Consider the following 20,929-nt stretch of genomic DNA (forward strand, 5'->3'; position numbering starts at 1 on the left):
AGCTTAAAAATATTAATAATAAATTTTTCATATTTACTATGTAGAAAATCGAGAAATTAAATTCATTTTTTTTTTAGTACATGCCTGCTTAATTATGTTTCTATCGTGGATTCTCAAGGATTATTAGCTTCTCGAGTCTCGAAAACTGACTATACGTCCCTGTATAATTGTACGCTTGCAAACCTGTCGCTATAATTCCCTCGCCTCCCGCACAAGCTATCCTTCACACGAATTCTGAGTTTTTGCGACGGCACTTATGCAAGCGGAATCTCGGGTATCTGCGGCTAATTTCGCGGATCCTAGCGAGTTTCCTGCACGGAAAGCCCCCGCCATATGGCGCGTGGTTCGCGAATCCCCGCCGCTCGCTAATGTTTTGTTCCGGATTGCAATCCTACGGCTGATTTTGTCATTACTGCACTCCTGTATACCGCGAAATAATGTCCTGAGTTTAATGTATCTCTTTGAGGTCTTGGCAGACATTTCTTCTGCGCGCGTTTAATCCGTTTCTGAAACAGCTGATTTGATGATTGCCATATCGTATCGCTTACAAATTTAATTATTAATGTTTCAATATTTCTTTAGAGAAGAAACGTTCTAACTTGATTGAAAAATTTATATTAAACTAATATTAAACTAATCTGATCTAATTAAACTGATCTGATCTACTTGAAATATAATATGCATATGATTGGATATATATAGGCGCGCATCTACAGCTTCTTCGAAGTAGAATAGGAACATGTAAATTCCGTGATTAAAAACTTTTCTAGAATTACGAAGTTAAAGCGCAGCTTGCACTCGATTATATGCGCATAAGTATATATTTTAGGCAAGGTTTCTTTGTGAATTGCTAAATGAGTTTACGACACGGCTAATGAGATTACTTTTGGTCACCGAGCATTATAATCAAGACCAGAGAGCTTGTTGCATTTCTGAGTTGTGTCAAGAGTTATCCTACGTTCCGCACGTGCATTTCTCACACAAACTTAGCATATCGCTGAGTTATAAAAAGATAAATATTTACGAGCCCTCCATGACACGTTATGGAATTTTTATCTGGTCCGACATGCAATACACCGTAAAGTACTTGGCGTTTGCGGAATTTTCTGCGGTATATACTCTAAAGAAAAGTTACCTTGACTGTTTTAATACCTTGACTCTATATTTACTCTCGTCACTTCATTCTCATTTCGACTATTCGTACAGGAAAGATAGATTTTCATTTCAAAATCTTGTTTTTTTTTTTTTTTTTAATCAGAAGTCATCTAAAGACTTGACACATGTTGAAAGTTATATTATAATCAATCAATAGAAGAAGATACAATTATATAATATTATATTTATATTTTTTAATAAAATTTCCTTGTAAATATATATTTAGTATTTCTATTTAAATTTTGCAATTTTAATATTCTCGGAAAATCTTGAAATTATTGGCATAATTGTGTGTGCGATTATATTAAACTATTATAATATTATATTATATATAACGTAATATTATATTATAATAAACGTAAAAGTTCCCTATACTCAGAACTTATTTGATCAATGTTTCTAAATTTGTTTGATAAAATTAGAATTATGATAATACGAGAAATATTACATTTGTGAAAATGCGAGATATTCATTTTTAACAATCTGTTTTTTTTTTTTATTTAAATTTATGACAGCTTTACAATCGTTCAAAGATTGCGATATAACACATTCCATCAGCAAGAGATAATTCTATCGCGAAAATGTATTTTGCGCGATCAGAGTTGCTTCTATCGAACGCGAGTATCTATCGTGGTTCTATCGGAGAAATGTTTCGTGCACTTGATCCATTTACGAGATGAGCTTTCGGCGCAGGTGACAATAAGAAACCAATGGAGCATGTGAGACCGTACAGCTGTGTATACGCCTATGTGGACACCTAACCGGATTCTACACGGTCGAGACGATTTTGCGAGCAGAGATAGGACTCTCCGGGCAAACGATAACCGCACCTCAGAGACGTCGACAGAACCGAACTCTGTAATTCAGGATACGCTCCTGCATACGTCGTTTCAAATAGTTATTGTCACGGATGGAATAATATTTTTATTACTACGGGCCAGTCTTATATAAAGCGGTGGTATTGGAAAAAGCAGATGTTATTTTGTTTGGCTTATTCGTTCGTTTATTACACCGCAGATTGTGTGTGTGTTCATGTGTATTAAAATAAAACCAGATTTTAAAATTTTGAGCGAGAAATGTATCGGTTGCTATTCATTTATGATCATCACGTTTTTCTCGATTAAATTATTTCGTTCGTTCATACGAGAATATGCAGAAATTTTGCATATTTTCAATCATTCTATATAATTGTATTAATCAATTTGTGACAATAGTTTTCCAAGAAAGGAATAAAAATAATGTTTTAATATCACTTTTACATATATGGAGAAAATTCTAATTTGACAACATAAGTTGAATGAAGAAGTATAACATTTATATCAATGGTGCAACGAATTTATACATTTGATTTCAAAATAATTAATCATATTTAATTTCATTTATGAAACACGCGTATATACTCGTTACTGCGTACAACATGTTGCTCTCTTTCTCTTGCAAAACGTATTGCTTCCTTTTTTAATCTTTTTCTACGTTCGGCGCATCTTTTCGAAAGCAACGTATTGTGCCTCACATTACAATATTGCGAAGTCGTCCAGCAATGGAAGGGGGACCCGAAAGGGAACAAAGTGGGCTGAAGAATATGAAAAGAGTAGGACTGAACAAATGCGAAGGGGAAAAAGACAGGATGGAAAAAGATAGACAAACGAAACGAACGAAGAATGTCGGAGCGCGTATAGGATGAGTAATGAAACGGTCAGGGACAGAGGTTCTCTAATCCTACCGGATATAAGATGAAATCGTTTGTTGGGCAGGAGTTGGGAGGGAGAGAGGAGAAGAGAAAGAGAGACGATGGCGAATCGTAAACCGGCGGAGAACTGAAGAAAATCCGGGATCGTTACATTGAGTACCGCCATCGTTTTTAGATTAGGTTCGGCCAAACGCCAGATTTTGTTCGCCGTGCGAGAAACAAGGCAGGAAATTTACGAATCTTTTCGCTCGTAACGTTGAAATTCTGATACAATCGCGAAAGATCGAGCGGGTCTGCAGAAAAGTGAACGCAACGCTGCGCTACACGCGGTTGCTATGGTTGGATACAGGAAATTGTTTTATTAGCAAAAGGAAAAAGTAAATTTTATATATATATATATATATATATATATAGAGTTGAGTTATATGAACTTTAATTTTGTAAATTTCCATTGAAAAAATTAATTAATATATCACAATTAATCATTAGATTTTTTCTGCGAAAGATTGTAAACTTTCGATACTACGAAAACAATTAAGCAGTTAATCTAACGATTATTCTTGTGGAATATATCGATAATTACTTGTCTTTGCAATTTTTTGATTGTGCGAAAGCTTTAGAGGGCTCGTAAAATTTATTCAACGCAAACTCTGAAATTAGAAATGCGTTATTCCGCCACGAATCAACGGTAAAGGGCAATCCGCAAATCCGGAGGGGAGGGAGCCGTGAAATTTTGTGGTGCCGGCGTTGAGTCAACTTAATTAAACTCCATAATCCATTTCTATAACGTCTTAATTCCAATTCTGAACGAAGTTTGCGGAAGAAACTTGCAAACGCATTCGCATGTCGTTTTCCGCATTGAAATCTACCGAACGAAAACTGGAGGATTACGCGAAGTACTCTGAGAAATGGAAAAGGAAACGTTGTTTCTTTGCGATAACGAAGCTTGCCGCGATCGAGTCTCTTGACTATGCTATTTAAATTAGAGACTTGAAGGCAAAAACCAATCAAGAGACCGTTTTATCGAATGTTAAGAAAACCGTTGAAGCTATTCAAAACACTTGGAAATTTTATTAAATAATTATTTTTTCGCATCATTTGATCATATATTCATGCAGAAAATTTTAATCTTACGGCAAAAGAAAAAATGTAAAATTTGTTTCTTATCTCATTTTTCTTGAGGATTCTGGATAGCGCTTTCAGAGTATCGAAAATATGATGCTTCAAGTAGCGATTCTGTGAGTGAAATAAAAAAATTATTATATTTCTTTTTCCTTAACGAAATTGGCATCTTACATATGTATACATACGTCTAATGTCTAATATGTGTATCTTCAGCTTTCTATTTTTTTCATATTTAATTTATTCATCGGAATTTTGCTCGAAACATTTGCCAATTGTGTGAAAGCTGTAAAGGGCCCCAAAATGGGCTCCAATTAAAGGGCTTTAAAGGGCTAAAATTTTAGGAATCTTTGAAACTGTTGGATAAGAATTAGAACTATATCAATCATATTTAAATTCTGAAAATGGAGTGCTAATTTCATACAAGTCACTTTACTCTCCTCTAAATTTTTAGCATCTTAGCGCTTAAGTACACTGTTTACGCAAATTCTCTTTTTGCCTTCAATATTGTTTTATCCATCGATTGATGGATTTCTATTGATGATTAAGCAAGTAAATAAATTATAATTACGGAACTTAATTAACAAACACTAATTAGAATTGATGTGCTAACAAATCGGACGTATGACACAATGTTACCATTATTCGGAGGAGAAAATCGGCAAAATTAGTGAATAACATTAACGCAATGAATAATATTACTTATGCAAAGCATATATCACTTGTGCGCTATATGTGTTAGAACTTTGGATGTATTATTATACTTTATTACATGTATTGTTAAATTTACATTGGCAGTATAATTGGTTGAACAATCTACTCCTATATGTATGGTATATCTATTATTTATTAAAGTATTTAGTTATTATTTATTAAAAAGATAATGTTATCAATTTTAATTTGCTCACCATTACTATACTAAAAGTTTTACTTAAACTTTCGAAATTAAATAGCAAATTATGATATTCATTCGTATGACAGAGAGACAAAGATTACATAGAAAAAAATATTTTTCCAGAGTAGATGTAATTTTTAGTTTGTTAAACAATGTATAATTGAATTAGCTGTTTTTGAAAAATAGAAGTTTTTTTCTCGATCTTCAAAGAGTTTCAAAGATGTTTGATCTAGATCTCACATAATATATCGCATATATGTAATAAATACATAATTATACATTAATTTTTACAGAAAATATAATAATTTGATCAACGAAATTTTTGGCATAACGAAGCATGAAATTTAAAGTAAAATAAAATATGAAAATAATTATAATTATTTTTTAACGATGAGTGCAAACTTATATGAATTTATTCTGCTTTTGTGTATATATATATATATATACATATTTATTTATTTATTTACTCTATCGAATATCGCCGAGAAAAATTTCAAAAGATTGGGAGTTTTACTGTCAATAAAAAAAAAAAAAAAAAAAAAACAGATAAATCACGTTCAAACGATCAACAGCTATGAATCAGACCACGTTGTAATCATAGTTGCAGGAATATGTGTCAATAATAACAATCTTTTATGAATATCTTCTATTTATAACACATATATTTTTGTATCAAAAATAATTTTTTTTATTTGTTTCTTTTCGGTAAACTTCGGTAAACATCGGTAAACATCGCTTCTATGCAACTGGATAATTGAAAAATCATGATTGCGTTTGTTGATAAAAAAAATTATGATATTGTGGGTATTTTTTCCTCTGTTTTTGTCCGTCTCTTGTTTAACTGCTTCTCCCGGAGGCGAAAAGGCAGATCGAGTATTAACTGTTTGCCAATTTTTGGCGTGATTTAAGACCGTCGACCTGTTTGCTACTGGGAAATCAGAAAAGTTATCGTTAAAGCCATCGTGGTCGGGCTATACGGACTGTCGCAGTGTCGATAAACGTTCATAACATTATTGGAGCTGCATCGTGCTCGTTTCGATTCAACCCGGATCCTATAAATCGCGCGGGTACGCGCGTACTTCGTATCGATCGATTCTCGATTGCAGACTCTTGTTGAAACTGCTTCGCGAATTCGTTCCCGCGCGCACACATCACACATTGTTATCGCCGAATATCGCTGAATTAGATAATAATGAGGATATTGTCATATTGGATATTATTATATTTCAATCGATTTCTGCATTGCGTATGTGAAATATTGTGGAGTGATCGCGACCGCGTTCAGGATCTGCGAGAAAGATGTGATATTAAACTGATTAATTTACGTATCAAATGAAATCGCGTATCGATGTTGTTATTTCAAACGTGCCAAGTGACATTTATACATCTCGATTAATCCATTAAACTTTGTATTCCTCTGAAATTTTGTGATAAATTAGACTTATAGGATTGCTGGAATCTGAAATTCCCAAATTTAATAATTTAATTCGTAAAGCATATTGCAGCTGATGAATCATTAATTCATCTCGCAGTGATGATATATAAAATTAAAAATCGAGTAAAACGTCGTATCAAAAAAATTAAAAAAACGACATACATATAGATTAAAGTTATATAAAAAATATTTCAATTTCTTATTTTATAATTATTATCTTCTTGTCATTTGCTGGATTTTAGATTTTTATAATTGTGCACAATAAAGGATAGCATTAAATTCGCAAAGAATGTCTTCGTAAAAACGATGAAACATTTCACATTGATTATGACATCATACATAGTGTGGGGCTTTCTTACTTGGTGACTTAGCCTCGAGAGTCCTTTGAGAGAATATCAATCTAGAGTATATCCTTGCATTGCATTATATAAAACCGTAAGGCATACCACGCAAATTGAATGGAGAACGATATTTCGTAGCGAGATATATCGAGAATATATGCAACTGTAGTTTTTGTATATGTCCTTATGCGATATTTCCGAGATCTATCAGACATTACGTGCTGACATCTAATATGGTCGCGAGACGTCGACAACGAGAATGCGTGTGATGCATCGGGCTGCACCATAGCTCGGGAAGGATTCCTTTGAACGTGCTTTGCATCATCAAAGGGGCAAAAAAAAAGGCAAAAATGATGGTACTCGCTGCTCGAGTGCGCAATCTCACAGCGATGTTGCATCTGCTAAGAGCGTCCGATGTCCTTAAAGATTGGAAAGGTCCGAAGTAATATGTAGCCGAGGATGAAAAGTGTCGGCTGATGTATAAGAAAGATGATATTCATATATTCACTGCGACATATGCCTGTCAGACACCGGGAGTGTTGAGATTCTGTCAGACAACACTATATACACGTGTAATCGTCATCGCGACGAGTATATTAATTATTTCTGAATGAAATCTTGAGTATATTAGCATTGATTCATTAGCTGCAATATTCTTTACTATTCTTATAAAACTTTCATGATATATATCGACACTTTTAATTACGGCGATGAAATTTATACGAATATTATATTCATAATATTAATATTAATAACAATAATTGCACAATTATGCAATTTTATTTTAATCTCTGAAAAACACAAAATTATATTGATTTCTTTTTATTATTACGTAATTATTTTTGAAATAATTAAAAAAAATTGAATTACACAATGTAGATTTAATGAAGATCGTTTAAAGAACATAACTATGATTCAATTAAATCAACCTCTATTGCAGACATCAATTAAAATTTAAATTACCAGGAATGATTGATCCGAGAGAATGTAGTGTTAGAAGATATAGATTTTAGAGATATATTTTTAACGTCTGAAAAATAAATGCTTATGGCGATGTATTTATATATTTAATACAAAAAGTAATTAATGTGAATAATTCACTGCAATCACGTATTTGAGATATTTTCCATTTCGTCGAAAAAGCAAATAATGCATAATATCACAAGGCAATTATAGCTCGACGACATAAAAGCCATTCAAAAAGGGTTTTCAAGATACGAATTATATAAATATCTATTGCATACAAATACTTAATGGATTTTTATTAATACACAAACGTGCATTATATAGAGCATGTAATATCCATATTATATGTGTCGCCTGTCGATAATATTTCTCTATGGTACGTTACAAATATTTATTATTGCTCTTTAATGAGCCGTATATTACGTGGAGAGTGACGCGCAAAGTGGCAACTTTAAAGCTCTTTATCGTCGAAAATACTCTTGATAATCGATTAAATTGTCGTAACGAGTGCTCTTTTTCACCGATTCAAAAAATGACAAAAGATTTTTTTCGTTCGACTATCTCCTCCCCTGACGAGTCAGATCTATTCGTCTCACGTCGGTACTCAATACCGAAAGCGCACATGGCCCGAGGTAAACCTGCCTTTAATACGAGCACGAAGAAGGATGTCAGACTCGTCTTAGCTACCCAGGGACAGAGTGGCCACGAAGCCAATTTCGAGAAGCTTCGAAGACGCGTCTACGCATTTTCATCGAGCGTAGTAAAGAATTTATAAGCGATCGGTTAAGACGCCGATTATTGAAGTCTCCAAGCTATAAATTATACGATGTTTGCATGTGTTAAACAATAGGGAATTATTAGTAAACTGTTATAAACTTCTATATATTTTCGTTATGTTTTTATGATTAATTTTATTTTTATTTTTATTTAATTTTATTTTATGGATTGCGTGTCTCCTTCATTACGTTCGTATGCCGAATCTCGGGTACGCATTAAAATATATTAAATTTTGTCATTTTTACGGAAAGATCTGAAATCTCAGTGATTTTATTTTATCTTGCATATTCCTACTTACTCCGTTATCGGCAAAATCCGATCCGTCGTATACGACGTGACCCTCTTCGCGCAAGATATTGCCATCGAGACTGGACTTTCCGAGTCAAAGGCAATCGCCTGTTTACAGGCAGTATCCAATCTACATCGGACAGAGATAGCAGCGGGGGCGTTTACACGGCTACTGCAACTTGAACAAACAAGATGTAAATTCGCCGTGCCGTGAACCAGGAGGAAGCAAGTAATTAGACGCGTTGTTGCGGGACTCGAAGCTTTGAACTCCCGCTTCGTATCGGGGCCACTGTTTTCTCCCGGTCCTCTATTCTGATCTCCGCTTCGTAATTCTGTGCTCTCTCGTTCATCTTCTTCGGAGATATACACAAGCTGGCGGCCAAGTTACGCGTTCGATCGTGTGTAGCAGGTACACGTAAGGATACACAAATTTCGATTTTCCACAGTCATCTATCGCGCTATGCCGTCGCACTCTTGAAATTTTAATGAACACGTATGTAGGGACGTGAATCACGACGAACATATCTTGCCACACATATAGATGTACACTAGGTCGATAAACAAAGATGCGATCGATGCCAATTAATTCGACCCTTTTGCTTCGTTTATTTTTATTTTATACGATATATCAAATCATTTTCTTGTTCTGAAATAAAATAAGTTTTGACAAATATATTTTAACAATATGGCTCTCTCTCTCTTTCTCGTAAAACATATATAGCTTTAATTATATAAATTACTAATTTATCAAATATATGTGTTTAAAGAATAATTTATCAAATGCATTATAAAACTATTTAAAAGAAATCGGAAAAATGTAAAAATTATTTATTCAAATAATTTTGTCAGTGACACATGTATGAGCTTTTAAAATATTTATCGATTGCGTTAAAGTAGAGCAGATTTATTATCGTGCAGCTCTTTTTTAAATTCGACCTTTGTTGGTTGAATATTAATGAACTTCTAATCTATGTACGAGCGTATTTGTACTATCGTGTATTGTATTAGGAAAGTATTTCTATTTATTATTTTATTTAAAAATCGCATTTTATGTTAGATGATATAATCATAATTCAGGCCATCTTCGTGAATAAATACGCGATAACAACGTTTTCAAATTACGTATTTATATTATTGAATATTCTTCCCATATCGTTATGCATCTTTCCGCTTCTAGCATCGGTCTTGCATCGGTTTTCGATATAATGCTGTGTTGCAAGGGCATGTGAGTGAAACCCTTGTTTCACGAATGTTTTCGCTCTTAACACATATCGGAAGACGAAAGAAGCCGTGCTAACAGAAGGATTCTGTTGGTTCAACAAAACCATCGTGCCAATCGGCGTACCACCTTCTACCTCTTGTCCGAGTGTAAAATCTTTTCTTGATTCCTTTGCGAGGTTGAGAAGAGCAGTGATAGAGAAAAAAAAGATGGCGGAGAGCTTTGGAGTAACTCTCTGGAGCACTGATCGAAGTCCCCCAGAAGTCTCCACTTTCAGTATTTACTATGTTTGAGGAAAAAGTTCTAGGCGCTTGCGAAAATCGTTTTTGTTCTGTCAGAAGCCGATCTTTCTTCATTTCTTTTCATGTATTACTTTGTTTCTACACTTGTAAGGAATCTTGAATCGAATATCTCATTTTATATATTTTCATATGTCAAATCAAAATTTGTCACTTTCTTGAATTTCAACTTTATTATTATTTGTTGATTAATTCATTATATGGGCGAATCTTTTTGCTCTGCGCTCTCATTATTAATTTAGTTTACGATATTTGCTCAGTGTAGCAAATGCACGTCATTCGACGTCAAAAGGACATGTCCTTGCTATCTGGACGGTTCTTGCTCGCTTTACGAGCGACGTTGTTAAACAAAATTAGGCAATATCTCGAATATAACGGATTTCTTTCCGAAAAACCAAGAGATACGTGTGATATATAATATTTTTAGTTTCACATTTTTATTCTCGACACATTGAGAGAAAATGAGTATTATTTCTTTTACGGAAAGTTACGTAAAATATTCAAAAATTGTGCGACGCCTACAACCGCAAAGTGCTCACTCGTCGTCGCATTTCTTGAACATTGTTAGGGGAGGTCCTTGAATGCCGACGGAGGGCACACGACAGACAAACGAGGAGGTCGAAAGAGCCTGCAAAATGCACGCGGCGCGGAATATACCAAACTATATCAAACAGTACGACGGTTAATATTGAATTCTGTCGGAGGGAACGAGCGCAAGGATCGAACGTGTTTCTCGTTAAGTGAAGCAATTACCCAGACCTATCTGTTACTTAGAACACCGTCAGCAGCCACCGCATTAGTTTTGAGAACTGCCTCAGCATTATGTCATAAATTGCAACGCTGTGCATTTTTTTGACTCCTTTCTTTTTGTTTCACGGTGACATCTACAGCTGTATCAATTTCACTTTCATATATAACTTACATTAAAGAACGGAAGATATTACTTTTTCATATTATTACTACATTAAAAACTAATTAAGCAGAGAAGTTTTATTATCTATTTTATTGCCGGTTATACAATAATATCTTAAAATAAATTTTGAACCATGTAATTCGTTTATTTATATAGTTTATTTAAATATTAATTGAAATATCAATACCGTATGTACAAAATTACATAAAGATAATTCGGATTATTTGTAAAAATTAATAATTAAAGAATACTGAATTATAATGCGTCTTTCGTGTACAGCATATATGATGAAAATTATTATTCGCGACCCGCTCTATCTTTAGAGTTCGCGAATACTTTTTTTTTAGCGCGCTTGATTTTTTTTACCCGTCACCCGTTTTCTGGATCGATGAAGCATCGTTTCGTAACGAAGAAATTGGCCCGTGCCAGATATTCGCTAATTATATATCTCGTGCCGCGTCAATTTTACCCCACGCTCCGCTGCACTCGATGCATCGATGAACTTGTAAATAATTAACGAACGTTGCTCCTATACTGCCGTTAACATTCTAGCCCGTTATTGGTTTTTCCTATTACGCGATCATAGCGATGCGTAAAACTCGTTACGTTTTCGAACATGATGATCGGGCAACATTCGAATACGGCTTTAGAATTTTTCTAAAACAGTTTGTTCCGTCGATATCTATCGCGCTTCTGATCTTTCCCTAATTTTTCTCGACATTATTTCTTTAATGTGTTTCAGCTTTATCGAAAAAAAATCCCAAGATAACTTTCTAGCTACTGATTGCACAAGATAAATTACATAATGTCGACAAAAGTATGTGTGAAGCTGGCGTCTTATTTTGTGAAGACTCATTAATTTGAGAGAGTTCTGGCTTTATTTTTAACAGTTCTAGAGTCCTTTACAGATTAAACAAATAATTCTAGCCATTAAACTTTAAAATCGATATGTCGATAATATGTATGTTGATAATCGATATCTCGAAAATTCGAGGACAAAGTAAGATATCGTAAACTTGGCGTCTTAGTTTGTCCTGAGCCATTTTTTAAGAGTTTTCATATTTTAATGAATTTTCGCGAAATGATACGTCATCTTCACACACACACACACACACACACACACACACACACTCTACAAAATATTAACAACGCCTAGATATTGTTGATTAAAATCAAAATTAATTAGAATTTGCGAAAGTAAATGTATGAAATATTTTATGTGTGTAATAATAAATCTAATAATCTAATCAAAAATAATTAAAAGATCGTTAAAAGTGATATAAATTTTTGTAAAAGCAAAATTATTTCTTATAAAGATTTTATTATGTATTTTCGGTATTTTCAGAATAATACATGTATTCTTACTAGAAGTATTTTCAGAGATATGGCATCATTTAATTTTTATAAAATTTATGTGACTGACGGTCTCTATCTTTTTTGAATTTTTGCATTATATGCGCAGCTTTGTGGGAAATGTTCCTAATCAATGTTCCCGGGTTGTGGGACTTCTGAAATTTTAGATGACCATGGTAGTAGCGAACAGACGCGGGTATATGGTAAAGGGACCGTTTGAAATTAGCCACGGATTTTAGTAGGGGCGTCAGGTTTCAACGTGGTTGGCTGGGTCGTGTTAGAGTATATGATCGTGCTTCACTTCGAAGGCATGCGCGTTGAATCTTAATTCGCGTTATTAGCTTTAACTGTCTATATCGAGATCGCGCCCGCTGCGATAATTCTGTCTCGTAAAGAAGTTCTGCAGTTAAGGAAAAATCTGAGACAAATGGAAAATAAGTATCTGTTTTCTTTTACGAAAAAAAGTTATGTAAAATATTCAAAAATCGTGCGACATTACAACAGCACAAGAAAGTAAAATATATGTTAAATTTATTTCGTACAAATTATAATATATTAAATATATTCACAAAAACATGTGAAACATATGACGCACGCATCTTGAGATCTAGTCAATTCTAACATCATTTATATTACTCTATCAAATTTCCTTAATATTTTTAACGTGACACGTTTTAAACTTATGTAGAACTATAAATGATAATTAATAGATAAGAAAGCGCTCTGTGTGCCGAGCGTAGGTATCACTTTAATGTCTCCGGTCCGATCTTACCGCTAGCGCGTTCGCTTACGGGACGAGATATGCTTCTTAAGAAATTTCTACGATGGCGATAGGATTTACGAGGTGATATAAAAAATAATGGTTTAAACAGAAGAGAGGCCGCGCGTAATGGAACGCTTAACATTCTTTTGTCTCGGCGGGACAGCCTATCTCTCCAGATCATATCAGCTAATTATTTCATCGGGGAATTATTGTCCAGCCGGATATGGCTTAGGTTCGTCCATCGATGTCACCTCGACGGTCCAAATATTCTCGACTCGCGTCCTGGATGCCGCCTGCGAACAGGTTGCGAAATCGTTTCGCGCAGTTCTTTTTGCAGAAACGCGGAATGCTTTATAGTCAAGTATTCATTTGCAACGTTACTGATTTTATGTAATAATGTCGCTCAGTTCGTTGTTAATTGCTAGCGACGACGAGAATATAATACGCATAGATTGTTTTCAAACTCACCTTATACATTATAATAATTTGCATGTACATAACGAATCCTGTCTTCGCTTTGTTTTTGTTTTACGCGCGCGCTCATTATTATTGTTAATGCAACAACATTATATTACTGTTTACTTATCGATACTGATGTTAAAGTAATATTATTCTTACGGAATTTTTATTTTTTTATTCTTATGCGAAACAAAGATGTAATTAATAGCGTAAACGCATCGTACATGGAATGAGAAAATGCAACGTTTTACGCTTTCTTTAATTTTCTCATTACACATGTTTTAATTTACAAGAATAGATTGAAGAATGATATGTAAATGATGCAATTAACAAATTTCATAATTTTATATATTATGCATAAATCGAAATCAAATAATAAAAATTGAGCAAGATAAAGATTTTCACGCATAAGAAGAAAAAAATACAAACCATTTAACTTCCTTATAAATTATTAGTAATATGAATGGATTCTTTTTTCTAATATACATTTAACACATTGTTGACGAAGTTAGAAATTTGTATCCAATAGAAAGGATAATGATGTGCAATTATTACGCGCTTTTATCAGACTATAACGTATGCTAAAATACGCGTTTTAAGCTACGCATTCACTACTAAGGAAGACATCAATAGCTATGCATTCTAGAAGATAAGCTTCATAGGGAGAGCATGGAGCAGATATACCGGGAAAGTGCAGGCAGGAGATTCAAGAGGAACTTTTGGGAGGGTGAAGTCAAGACGAAAATCATAATTGTACGCTATGTTAACTCGACGTTAAAATGGTTCTCAATTATTAATACCCATTGTGAAGTGGCGCTAATTTTCCTTATAGGACAGTCGCGAGTATGTTCACGTAGACGACGCAAATACTTTCTTAGAATACACGATAATCGCGACGACAGTTAACATCCTTAGATTTAATGACGGCGTACAACACTTTTCAGAAAAAATTCATCGCTGTCAAGTTTGAACTATTTATGAGCCTTTCCCAAGCAAAATATCTTCTGTTTAAATTAGGAGTTTCTATGAGATAAAATTTATTACATTAATCATGATGTTAGATATTGATTATTTAAATACAAAGCTCTTAAGCTTGCGCGCTCTTAAGCAGTTATAAATTTATTTAAACTTATATAGAACTATAAATGATAATTAATAGATATATAAATTATAAATCTTTTATAAATTCTTCAAAGTTAATTTTAATATTTTAATTAAATTATATTAATATTTGTCTGCAATGTAATTTTCATTTTAAATATATAAGATTATTTTATTAATTAAAATATTTACGTTATTAACTTAATTAATTTCAAACGCGTAAAGATAAACTGTATGATACAAAATGTTATTCAATATAATTAAAGTTAAGTTCTTATTAGTTCTGGTACTCTTTAAATTCTCGTAAGCATTTGAATATGCTCCTCGACAGACAGTCTTCTAAAAATTCCATGATTCATGATTGGATGAATAGAGAAGTATGCGTAAATTAGATGGGGAATAGAGAATGGAATATATATCTGTGGAACAAAGAAAATGGAAGCTCATAGTCGGAGAAAATGGATCTCTCGGTAATGATAATTTAGTCTACGAAGAGATTTTAACCGCGATGAACGTGCATATCGAATATTAGCGAAAGATCTAATGTACGATTCATGTTCATTAAAAGTATTAAATTTTGAATTAAATTGAACCGTTTACGTACATCAGAAAGGAAAGATCATATTTGCGTATGCGATATGCGCCGCATATAGTTTGTTCCTAAATCAAATTGACAAATAAATAGATTTAGAACAGGAGAAAAAAAGGATTTAAAAGGATCATATATATAAAATAAATTCTTATAAAATAAACTTGATTCAGATATATAGAGTTAAAAGCTTGAAACATTTATATTAAACTAGGAAGATTATTAATTTTTCCGCATCTTGTAGATAAACATTTTAATTTTATACCATTAATATTTCCGTAATAATCGAAATTATTTTTCTTAATCATTTACCACACAAGCGTATAAAGTTGCCCTTAATTTTTCAAGAAATTCTGCTACAAAGAGAAAACAATTTTTTTACTAATTCTTTTTTAAATACATTTGCATGCGATAATTTTAAATCATTTAATCTCCGGATGAAAGTTTCGTAATGTAACAAAAACTTGACATTTGTTTAAGAAATAGAATCACTGCGCCGATCGTTGTTTTCTTATCATTTCCTCGTACGTATATTCGTTTCTTGCCATCTTATCTCCAATTGTCCTCGATTCACATACGGGTACGTGCATTCTAGGAGTAGGACGTACTTTCGGGATTTAATTGCGAACCGTGACGAAGTCTCGTCCCGTGTTCGTTACGAGGGTCTGTGTGCTTTGCTGGCTCAAATTGAAAGCTTCGTTTCACACATGAACGTGCATAGTCGTCCACATATCTACACACGCTTTCTGCTTTTCTATCTTTTGTTCGCATGTATGTGTTCACATAAATGTTGGTCTATATGCGTGTGTATATGTGTGTATGCACGCGATACGCACAGCAACCAAGGATTACGTGTCACAAATTGGTATTACCTAGCATTGCGAACATACACATAGAGACAGGTGTGCACGCGGCATTTCGAGAGAAGCGTCTCGAAATGCTTCCAGCATACCTGATGCGATTCAACGCAGTAAGTTCTACTAACACGATTTCGTGACAGGCAATTTGCTTTGTAAGGAAATAATTGCAATCAGTTAGGCCAGCCAACACAACCGAATTCACCACCGTTTTACGACTTCATGGGCGAACCGCTGCCAAGGGCAGAAATTCATTTGTCATTTCACAGTTGTCGCTCTAAATACAATCTTTTCGCACTCTTTCTCCACTCAAGGGAAGCAGAATTCGCGTATCTTCTCCTTACGCAAAGTTCTCGTATTCCGGATGAATAGTTAATTCCTTTTAAAGAATTAAAACACAGTTTAAAAAAAAAAAAAAACTTGCGCCTTTTTTTTCGCGCATCCACTCTAGTGCGTGAGTAGAATCCCCCATCTTCCAATTAAAATTGCAAATTTTCTTGCAAATATTCTTAACGCTCTAAATTTTCCGCCTTTTGTCTCTCTCTCTCTCTCTCTTTCTCTCTCTTGGTGGGATATATTGTACTAAGTACGACTACATTTTCAATTTGTCCATGCAGTATCCATATACAAAGACATCGTCGCTCCAAGGTCTCACGGGAACCGTTTTGACGAGGGACCCCGATAGATACATTATCGAGCGTCCGCGTGAGCGAGCGAGCGAGCGAACTCGATCGCCGGGGTGTCGATCCTCGGAAAATTCAACTTTATGCGACGGGGTGTCCTGGAGGCGCTTGAAGAGGCAGCATTATGCGCGCTCCGACGATATTGAAAATATTTTAAGAAGTCTGTCACGCTGGGGAATTTACCGTCCGATAAAGTCGAGCGGATTTAACAACATCGGACGGTATTATTTGACGAGATAGAATCCGTTTCACTCGCGAAAACATCGCGGCCGATCAAAGAAGGTTCGTCACTTCTTTTTAAAATTTGCTCCGATGTCAAAATATTTTTACGATTAGATGTGTACCTTCTAACTGCTTGTTTTAACTAAACAAGAAGTATATAATAGTATTTTTAAAATTCTATACGACACATTCATAAAATACAATGATGTTACACGGTAATCATTCTCGAACACCCATTTCAAGCATGCAATAAAATTAAAAATAACATAAATAGAAAATAAAATAAAATAAATGAACGTGAGGACCTAGCAAGATTTCAATAGCGCCAAAATATGAAAGTAAATTTATATTATTGTACAACCGCGTGCGTGCGAGAGAGAGAAAAAATATTTTGTCGAATTTAGGTGTTCAATTTGTGAGTAGATACGTATTATTGCGACGCGCGCGTTCACCTAAACTTTCTTGAACGTAACAAGATCCCCTGTATGTGGAGAATAAATCCGCCATCGTATACGGAACGGTTGCTACGTGTCGAGTCATTCTGCGGGTACGACACAAATTCCTTTTCCCCGAGTATAGCACCGTTGAGGGGAATCCCGGGTAAATAGAGTGCCACTGACCGTCGAGATAGACCCGCACATTTCGTATACGAGAAGTCAGAGATGCTGGCGACAATTGTCTTTGATCGCAACTCGCTTTCAATCCGGACGATAATCGTTGCTTCTTGAAATTTACACTTCTTGTAATTCTGTTCTTTCTTACGAACGAAATATATTTCTTCCGACCTGAGATTGCGCATTCGAGAACGCTCGAGAGAGCTTATCTACGCATTTAACGTGCTGCTATATTGATCGGAAATATATTAATATACATACGAGTTTATAAACAAAATCTGTTATCATCGAATTTTTACGATTTGATTTAATATCTTTAGGAAAAGAATCGAGTTTTATGGAATCTTAGTTTACTTATTTCCGGCGATAAAATTACTCTGATTGCAAAGTAATATAAGCGATGGTATATATTATTATTCTTGTGTTGCACTTTTGTTATTATATAAATATAACAGCAATCCCATCATGTATGTTATACATTAAATTGTGATACAAACGTGTGTTTATTGAATTTGTTTACAGTAAAGAGCTTCGAATGCAGCAAACGCACGTTTTAGCGCACTAGTTATGTGTAGCGTACACATATACATGTCTCAGAGGTATCTCGCGGAACCTCGCGAACGATGGTTGGTGAAATGTTTCCCCGGGAGGTAGATGGGTATCAAAGAATTCCTCACGACTGAGTAACGCTCGATCCGGAGTGGGAAGGGAACGACATGGGCGCGCGTAAACAGAGCGTGCGTTCAACAATGTTGCACAGCCACCGTTATCCTGTATGTTACACGCCCGGGAGAGATATTGCAGCAACCCCGGCACCGTACCGAGGGGACGACAAGACGCGGATTCCGCGGCAGCCATCTCCTCGCCCCCCTCCCCCCCACCCATCCCACTCCTTCCCCGTTTTCCAGACGATGGACGTCAAACGAATCCGGGCTGCGTGAATGCGTTTGATCTCGTTGCTTTTAGACAAGGCGAACGACTTGCCGCTACCCCCGGTTCTCGTCAGATGTTTTCGTTTCTCGAAATTCTTCCCCGCTGTTCTTTACCGATACCCCTCCTGACGCTTTTGCCTTGAGCGTCTTCACCTTCGCTTTTCGTATCTTCGTTTATTTAACCCTCCCCTCCCCCTCCCCCTCCGGAAAAAAACGATGAAGATTACTAGAAACTGATGACTTTTTGGAATCGGAGGATAATATATTTTTTGGAATCTGACAGAAGAGAGGAATGTAACCCGTACCCTTTCTACTTTATACGCGCGAATAATATAATATTTTACGATACAGATATTTTTCTACAATACTATTGATCCTTGATAGAATTTTGTATGAAATATTTTCATTACTCTTTATTAGATAAATCTATCGCATTTATCTCACAGCTGTGATAATAATAAAACCCTTGGTTATTTATATCGACATATGCATATATGGATAAATTAAGATTTTTTTATTGTCATTAATATTCAGAAGGAATTATTCTTGTTTCGTCATTATATTTTCTCCATTGGATCTTTTTCGTAACCGAGATTAAAATGATTGTCACTATTAAAAGGATATATGCTGGAAATTAATAATAGTAGCACATATTATTATATAAAATTTTTGCTTTTTGAATGACCGCTAGCAATAAGTCATTTAATTAATCATGATATATTTTTTTCCTCTCTCCCTATTCTTTTTATGCATAATTAAAAGTAAAATATTTAACGAAACATCGATTTTTTTCATATCTCTTTTGCGTATATAAATTTCAAATATCATTGAGAATTTTTAAATATATCAACAGATATTCGAAACATTTAATTAGTATTGATTTTTCTTAAAACTCCGATTGTTATAATAAGGATCCATATAATATGACTATATCGTTAACAAGGCTATATTATTGTTCTTTATCGAACTATTAATTAGCAATTTTTGTTTAATTTTTTCTTTGTTCTTGCAAGAATAATAATTTTGTACCATACTAGTAGTGATGTATTAAAACAATTTCAATATTTATGAAAATAATCATAATGTATATTTCTCTATCGCATAGATATTCAAAACTTGAGAGATTTATATTTTATTTTTTTTAGAGATACAAATTGTATCTCTGATTATTATTTTATTTATAATTTTCATATTAATTTTAAATTGTTACTTGCTAAATATCCTCCATTACGATACACACAAAAAAAAAGAAAGAAACTTATATATCGAACGCGATAATACAATAATTTCTCAACTATCGGAATATAAGACTTGCGACTTTTTCGAACGAGCGTGTTCTTTATAGTCAGATATATATATATATTCAAATCTGACACAATTACATCAACTCTGTCAAAACTAATTACAAGATAGATTGGCAGCAATTGTCACGCGCCTTGATGCGCATAGGCGAGATGTCGAGTCATCGGTAAAAGTATCTTCCGAAGGAGGCAGGCATCAAACAACCCCCTACTGCCGGAATCGTCGCCGGCATTGCGCTCGCGCAGAGTCGAGCGCGCGTGTCCGTGTTCATCGTGCAGTATATTCGCGGTGTCGAGCAGTAGCACCGGCACCACCAGCCAGCACCATCAGCCAGCATTTAGCAGCAGTAGCCGCGACGTGGCTGAAGGGGCTTTCGGGATGTCGTCGCGCTAAGGTCCGGTGTCGCGGCTGTGTCGTGCGGGTGGGTCTACGTTGTTGTCCTCGGCGTGCCCTTCGCGCTTTACACCGACCAACGCGAAGCAGACTCGACTCCGACGTGTAACGGAGAACTTGCAACAGTCGAGTGGGTGCATCGAGATCAAGTTCTGTTCCTCGTATTAACATAGTTTCGTAGTTGCGCGGTTTTCGATTTCCCTCGCGCGATCGGAGAGGATCCTATACACAAAGGGTTTCGTCCTAAGTTCGCGCGTGATCGGTCGGGAGAAGTTGCGCGGTACGAGTTTTTCTTTCGTCGCTTCTTGTTCTCCGGAACAATCATCGCTTCGAGAGTAGAGAGAGAGATAGAGAGAGAGAGAGAGAGAGAGAGAGAGAGAGAGAGAGAGAGAGAAATTCGGGATTGGTTCGCTGATCGGGTATGTTCTCGTGTTACACGCCAAGCACCATGTACGAGAAAGATTGGAGGATTTGAAGCTGACGCAGAGGGGTTGACGAGTCACGTGATTCCAAAGTTTTCTCTACAGATGTTCGACTACGGATTTATATGCTTGATCATCG

At 35.0% G+C, this 20,929-nt stretch overlaps 1 protein-coding gene across 3 annotated transcripts in view; it reads left to right on the forward strand.

Annotated features, from left to right (window-relative positions):
- The window catches only part of LOC138940046 (lachesin), a 253,582-nt gene that overhangs the window by 14,568 nt on the left and 218,085 nt on the right, over window positions 1-20,929 (forward strand). The window contains exon 1 of one of the 3 annotated variants that reach the window (XM_070308546.1): window positions 20,302-20,787. The exons of 1 other annotated variant lie outside the window; for it this stretch is intronic. The gene's annotated coding sequence lies outside the window, so the exon portion shown is untranslated. Of the gene's footprint in view, window positions 1-20,301; window positions 20,788-20,869; window positions 20,898-20,929 lie in introns of those variants that run through there. One more of the 3 variants, XM_070308547.1, reaches the window with a different exon arrangement.

Source organism: Polyergus mexicanus, unplaced genomic scaffold (assembly GCF_030449975.1).
Source record: "Polyergus mexicanus isolate NDT 795.1 unplaced genomic scaffold, iyPolMexi1.0 SCAF_16, whole genome shotgun sequence".
Taxonomy (NCBI): Eukaryota; Metazoa; Arthropoda; class Insecta; order Hymenoptera; family Formicidae; genus Polyergus; species Polyergus mexicanus.